Consider the following 7,500-nt stretch of genomic DNA (forward strand, 5'->3'; position numbering starts at 1 on the left):
TAAAGCGAGCACACTAATTTAAAAAAATGACCATAACTACGACTACACTGCCACAAAGCAATATTTACAAATGACCATAACTACAACCGCACTACCACAAATTAAAATAAGAGTTTACTAATTATCAACGCTACAAATGCATGGGCTGTAAAATTATATTTGTATACATTTAAGAACACTAAAGTTATAGACTAAGAACACTTACCCAACAGTAGAGGAGATGCAGGCAATACAGTTGGAGCAGGTCCTTCACAGGAAATAGAGACGACTCGATTAAGTTCCAGATGAAAAGAAGTTCCACACTGCAGCTACTCCTTTTTATCAGGGTTATAGTGGGCTGGCCAAGGCGGCAATTACATCATGATGTGGGCGGATCAGAAGAGCTTGAATACAGAATGCTAATAAGGCAGAGTTTACATCACTTTGGGGGAGGAAACTTCCTGGGATCTACTCGAGGCAGATGTGACATCATTATTTCTGAGCCGGAAAGCCGTTTTTCATTTTGTTTTTTAGAACGGAAACTAATACAGTACGGAGGGTTAGGAAGGTAAGCTGTAAAACTGTTTGGGTGATTTTATTTAAAAGCTGTGGATAGTATTTTTTTGGCCTGTAGCACATAAGGGGGACTTAAGGAGACAACAGGTAGAGCTTTTCTATTTGTTATCCCATTGTTTTCCTTTAAGCAGCATAACCTTGAGTTTGTCTCTAGAGGATATTTTTACATCAGGAATTTTGTTCTTATGACATCCCTAAAAAGGCACTATTGGGGAGGCAAGTACCTTTGCTAGTAACTGAAGGCCAAGAGGCGACAGGTGAAGATCATCTCTGGTGAAGCAGCATGGTCTATCGACCATATCAGCCCAGGCTGACAAATACTGGATTCCCACTAGATTGACACTAGAAGCTAAGCAAATTGTTGAAGTCTATCATTTTCTTTTTTATATTGCAGCATCATCCAGGGTGAAGGTAGAATGCTGCTTAGAGCTGGGGACATACTTGCCTGGGACACATAATCTGAAAGTTCATTCATGTCTCTTCATATAGTCCAATGAGGTACGTATCAAGTCACTCACTAAAAGATGGACTTTGACAGAGTCATAACAGTGGTTGCTGTTGAGAGATTTGAGTGCATTGCGTGATCTGGTGGATCCTGGCACCTGACAGGCAGCTGACCGTGCCCTTCTCCTTATCCAGCCTGATGAAGTCACCTGTAACCAAGACATTTAGTTTTGAGGGATTTTGCCTTGGGGGTTTATTAGGTGAGACACTGATACATTTTGTTTTTGTGTATAGTGGATTCTGTTGGGACTTTATTGTGTGCAGACGGTTTGCACTTGTGAGGCCTCTGCTCTTTTTGTAAGCTTCTAGTGAGTACCTCCACATATGTGGATTTATTTGTTGTGCACTTGGTTTGTGGAAGAGGTGAAATGTGTGTGCTGACACCCTGTTTGATATCTGGTTTGTTGTTACATGAAGGAGAGAGCATTGCTCCCTGATTCGTAGTATAGATAAATCTCTCATGTATGGTATTTGTATGTTTTAGGAGTAATAGGTTGTCAGTAATCATGAGGCAATTGCTACATTGCCTCAGAATGCCCATGTCAATTAGGCTGGCTGGAGTCGGGTGTATTCTGTAATAAATGGGGGGTGGGGGTGGACAAGATGGACCAGGTTCTGCTGTAGGACTAGTAAAATTAGCTAATCTATGGGGAGGTTTAGGAGTAGAAATCTGTGTTGAAGCCTCAAAAATGCACAGCTGAGTTGCTTCGAGAAGCAGGGAAGCTTAGGAGGGTTCCCTAGCAGTTATCAAGGGAACATTTGTCTTTAAGTGTTTGCGTTTATACACAGCAGTGCTAAACCCTGTTTCATGGTATGTAGCTATGCACAAATGCGGTGCTTAAATACAAATTAATTTAAACAGTTGTAACACTAACTGGCCAATGGGAGAGCCAGAAACTGAGCCTTTTACTAATAATCCCAAACTCAGATGTGTCCTGGGCTGCACACTTCTGCCACAAGGGTGCAGGAGGGCCTTCTTAATGTAGGATGGCTGGTTTGAGTGCTCAGTACAGTCCTGTCCACTTAAATACATATCGGATAAAAACATATTTTGCTTAAATACATAGAGTACATTCAGTCCCGTTTTTAGTCAGTGTATTGGAGTGTATTCCACATTAACGCATATCGGTTAATTGCATATTTTGTTTAACTGCATAGCCATCTGAAATCCTGTGTAGATCACCGCCATGTTACTTTACTGTGCATAACTGCATAGCCAATATTGCTGTATGCTGTGACCACAGGGTGTATTTACGTGTATGTACTGTAGTCATTACTTGAGTAGGAAGTCTATCCGTTATGCAAAGGATATTACAAGAATTTCAAAGAAAGTTCTTAAAAAGACTATTAAGCTGAGTGGGTTGACGTTATTAAAAGACTTGATAATCAAGAAAGTCAGACATGTATTGCATCATTGTTAGGCATACACCAAAGAGTAATTTCAAGAATTACTGTAGTCATTACTTGAGTAGGAAATCTAGCCGTTATCCAAAGGATATTACAAGAATTTCAAAGAAAGTTCTTAAAAAGACTATTAAGCTGAGTGGGTTGACGTTATTAAAAGACTTGATAATCAAGAAAGTCAGACATGTATTGCATCATTGGTAGGCATACACCAAAGAGTAATTTCAAGAATTTTGAAAAATAGAGAAATTATTAAATAGTGGCAAACAAATGCCAACCTTAATAGCAAATGCAACAGGTTCCGTAAAGCTGAAGATGTCTAGGACAAGGATGCCCTGTTGCACTAGTTTGCACAAGACAGAAGTCGAAAAATTCTCATTAGTGGACCATTGTTAATGGAAAAGGCTGACCAGCTAGCCAAAAGCATAGACGTTGGGGGTTTCAAACCTACGCCTGGTTGGTTAGAGAAATGAAAGAAGATGCCATAATATTGTGTTAAAAAAACAGCCTGGCGAAAAATAAGATCCAAATGATTTTGGAACTTCACTTAAAGGAGTACCGCACCCACAGACTCAAAAAACATGTTTAAAACATTCCTACACTTTAACAGCACTCTGGGATTATTTACAGGATTTTAAATATTTTTATATGTAATTACAGACTCTGACCACCTGGAGTCCAGCATATTGACGTGGTTTGGATAAATCAGGTTGCCACTCAGTATCCCAAAAGTCATTGTTTGGCTCACAAATGTTACATCATGCAGGCCTCCATTTGCCTAAAGCTCTTGTCATTTCATAGATGTTGCATGCGTACAAAGTTCTGAGTAAAATAGAACAGTTAAAGTAACATTCCCTGCTGCTGAATGACAACTTAAAACTGAAACAGTGCAAATGTCACAGAACACACACAAAGTGCTGTTTACTGCTGCCTTTTTTTCTAATTTAGTTTAAGTGGCACTAATTTGTGAGACAATGAATTCCAGTCCTTTTACTTTCCCTCCCCCGTAACACTTAGCTTCTCTAGCTGTCAAAGTCCTGAGGGTAATTTGACTTGGTAATTTCATTGACTGGCAGATCTCAGCAGGGTGCTTGACTCATGTAATTCAATCTTTGCTCTAGCATTTCCTTTGTTACAGGGGACATTTTTTTTTTGCTGCACTGTAGCCATGGCCTTACTTGACTGCATTAGCATCCAGTTTATATAGCAACTCCTGTAAGGTCTTGCACCAGGGAGCTAAATAAAACTTTTAAAATATTAAACCAGTTTAGATCTTTAATAGTGTAAGTGTCTAAGGTATCACTTCATGCTTCCACCTTGCTAAAAATGATTTACATGTGCAAAGTGTGTTGGTATTCAGTGTTTGCCTACATATTTTTTTACTGCACTGGTTGGTTTGCAAAAAAACCTTTTGCAGTGTCCCTGGATTTGTCTTTGTACATACAAACCACATTGCTATATTTTCCCCTTCCTTTTTCGTGTGTCCAGAAGTCACTTCTCACAAAATAATTTTTTTTTTTAATAAAGGACATCAAGGTTAATTTACCTTGAATAAGATAATGGATGACACTGCAAAGAATCACTGTTGAAATATTTGTGCTTGGACTAAATCCCTTACTAAATATTTGCCAGACTCCAGTTCAATTGGTGCTATGGCTTTAATTATCCCCACCATTACATACCAGTTTTGCAGTGTAGTAACCACCTGAATTACCCATATACCTTTAGCCATCAATATGCAGCTACTCCTGTTATGTTGAGTATGTGAATTCATTTTCAGACTTACGTTGTGGAAGCTACACTGAATTCTAGGTGCTTGTTCAGGTTTCACATGGGGCTTGCTTAAAGCTACTCTCAGGTTAAGCCACTATGAATATGTTGCACTGCCACCTCTGATACGAGGGTAATGTTTTAATCATTTTTTCCCCGCACTGCACACTAGTGGTATCTGGTGCAAATACAAGAGAAGTATGCAAGCGATACACCACCTAAGTATCATTTACCGTGCAAAATGTACAAGTATGCATACCAAATTTCTGTGTTTCCAAACATCGGTGTTACTACACTACTACTGAATAAAATGAACATATTGAAATGTAACATAACCTGTTATCAGATGTAATTACGATTTTTTTCCTGTCGTAAATAATTTCCATGATTCTCTGGCTTTTTGGTTTCATTCACTTAACTGGCTACCTGTAGGTTTGCTCTTTCTTAGCAAGTTGCAGTAAATATTTTGTTATCCGGTTGTTTACCTGTTAGTTTGAATGGGCACACTATGAACGTTTCCAGCTGTAGTCCCTTAACTGCTGCCTTGCATATCTTGCATAAGGCAGATCTGAATTCTCCATTGCAATGTTCAGTTCCTATATCAGGCAGTATCAAACTGTTTATTGACTTAAAGTTTCTTACCTTAGTATTTTCGGGACAGCAATCCAATCTCTTCACACCCTGTAAGATATAGGCTTGCCACCCCTCCGTTTTTTTTCCGGACTATCAGGAAATCAAACTGATTCTCCGGTAGTCCGGAAAACACTGTACAAACTCCGGTATTCTGCTTCAAAAAGGAAACAGACTATCGGAGTTTGAAAATCGGCTGATTTACTATGCTTTTTTTACAGAAAAGCATAGTAAATCACCCAAAAGGAGGCGGCGGGAATGAAAAAAGAGGCGTTCCCGTCGAGTGATGCTGTCGTTACGTCCCAAAATAGGCGGTATGTTGGCGGAAGAGGGGGTTGGGGTGGGCGGGGTTACTGGTGACGCGAGGGGCATGGCTTTGCTCCGGTTTTAGCCATGAAGGAAGGTGGCAACCCTAGTAAGATACAGCAGCCACCACTCATTTCTCATGTTCATCCATTCTTGAGACAGCATTATCCATATCACATAGCGCCACGTGACATCCCAACTTGCCTGTTATTGTCCAATACCTGTCCATACAGGAGAAGATTAATGCATACACCTAACTATATAGCAGCAGTCAAAAGGCAGTACTTACATGATGTATTCACAAGCTGGCTTTTGGTTACAATGTGCATATGCAGCAACTACTGCATATTGCACTGTCGTGACAAGCCTCTGTACCACTTCACGGTAGCCAGCCTCACAGAGGTCCACTCGCACCACAACATTACTTGCAGCTGCAGCCAGATCCACTCATCTCACCACTTTCATAACACTCCTGCAGCTACGCATACTACCCCAAACATGCCTCCTCTTGCCATTTATGCATTATGTATATCTCACTTCTGTCCACAAACACCAGTCCGTACAACTGCAGTTGCCAAACAAGCGCCACTACACTGCACCACTTCACGGTAGCCAGCCTCAGAGGTCCACTCACACCACAACATTACACACATGGTCCACCACAATTAATGTGATATTACTTCTCACCAACAGTTTAGCGTAGTTTCTCTAACTAATGACCTAAGTACAACACAACCACCAGGTCTATACCAATACAACTGTTCACAAGTCATGGAAAAGTAGTGCATATAGGGACTTAGTGACATATGTTTCACTAACTGCTAGTCTGCTCTTTCAGCACGTATTGTCCATATTAACTGCAACCCATTGTTCCACTGATGTCAAAGCTAATGTCCTTCAGTTGTGACAGTCACTTGCTAAGCCCCTAGTGTAAGGAAAGGTCAAACATGAAATTCCTACTCTAAGCCATGCCCAAAACAAGCATGTCCATGTCGCTGCCTTTAACAATGCCCACCAACTTCATAACTCAGGAATAATACAATGAGGCACTTGACTGTTCACAACAAATAACACTTTGCATGGTACTAAAGTAATGTACAAATCAACAATGGTAAATGAAATATCACAATGCATCCGTAATACATAACAGTTTTGAATCAACTTGACAGTAAATGACACCACAGATATATGTCAGCCACCAAGCAACCAGACAAAGGATGGCCAAACTGCTTGAGGCCAAAAACTTTTAATTATGTTACACTTGTGTACTGGGATAGTCGCACTGGATTCATGTTCTTTGTCAGCAGAGGGCCAGGGAGAAAATCTCCAGCAGAAGAAATTACATAGATTACTTAAGTTACATTACATGGATTGCACAAGTTACAGAACATTAGAAAATATAAGACAATGCGTTTAGCACAATGTTTTTGTAATGTTCCCAAATAGGGAGTCACAGTTCTCATGGTCCGACACAAGACTTGGTGTTTTGTACAGACAAAAGACTTGGTGTTTTTTACAATGGTTTAGTAATGTTCCCAAATCGGGACTCACAGTTCATGGTCAGACAATTACAGTTGAGACACATCTGATTGGAAGCAGAGCTTAAGTAATTGCATTTTATATTTTTGACACACACACACCAGGGACACACACACCAGGGACACACACACACACACACACACACACACACACACACACACACACACACACACACACACACACACACACACACACACACACACACACACACACACACCAGGGACACACACACCAGGGACACACACACACGCGCACACACACACACACACACACACAAGGGACACACACCAGGGACACACACACAAGGGACACACACCAGGGACACACACACAAGGGACACACACAAGGGACACACACACACACACACACACCAGACACACACACACACACACACACACACACACACACACACACACACACACACACACACCAGGGACACACACACAGGGACACACACACACACACACACACACACACACACACACACACACACACACACACACACACACACACACACACACACACCAGGGACACACACACACACACACACACACACACCAGGGACACACACACACACACACACACACACATCGAAATATCACAATGCATCCGTAATACATAAGCAGTTTTGAATCAACTTGACAGTAAATGACTCCATAGATATATGTCCGCTACCAAACATCCAGACAAAGGATGGCAAATTTGCATGAGGCCAAAACCGTTTAATTATATTACACTTGTTTACTGGGATAGTCGCACTGGATTCATGTCCTTTTTCAGCAGAGGGCCAGG

The 7,500-nt window shown here is 40.9% G+C and overlaps 1 protein-coding gene across 2 annotated transcripts in view; it reads left to right on the forward strand.

Annotated features, from left to right (window-relative positions):
* SLU7 (SLU7 homolog, splicing factor) overlaps positions 1–7,500 on the forward strand; it is a 906,055-nt gene that overhangs the window by 365,795 nt on the left and 532,760 nt on the right. The gene's annotated exons all lie outside the window — the stretch shown is intronic.

This window comes from Protopterus annectens, chromosome 9.part0, assembly GCF_019279795.1.
Source record: "Protopterus annectens isolate FY-2018-M chromosome 9.part0, PAN1.0, whole genome shotgun sequence".
In the NCBI taxonomy this organism is placed as follows: Eukaryota; Metazoa; Chordata; order Ceratodontiformes; family Protopteridae; genus Protopterus; species Protopterus annectens.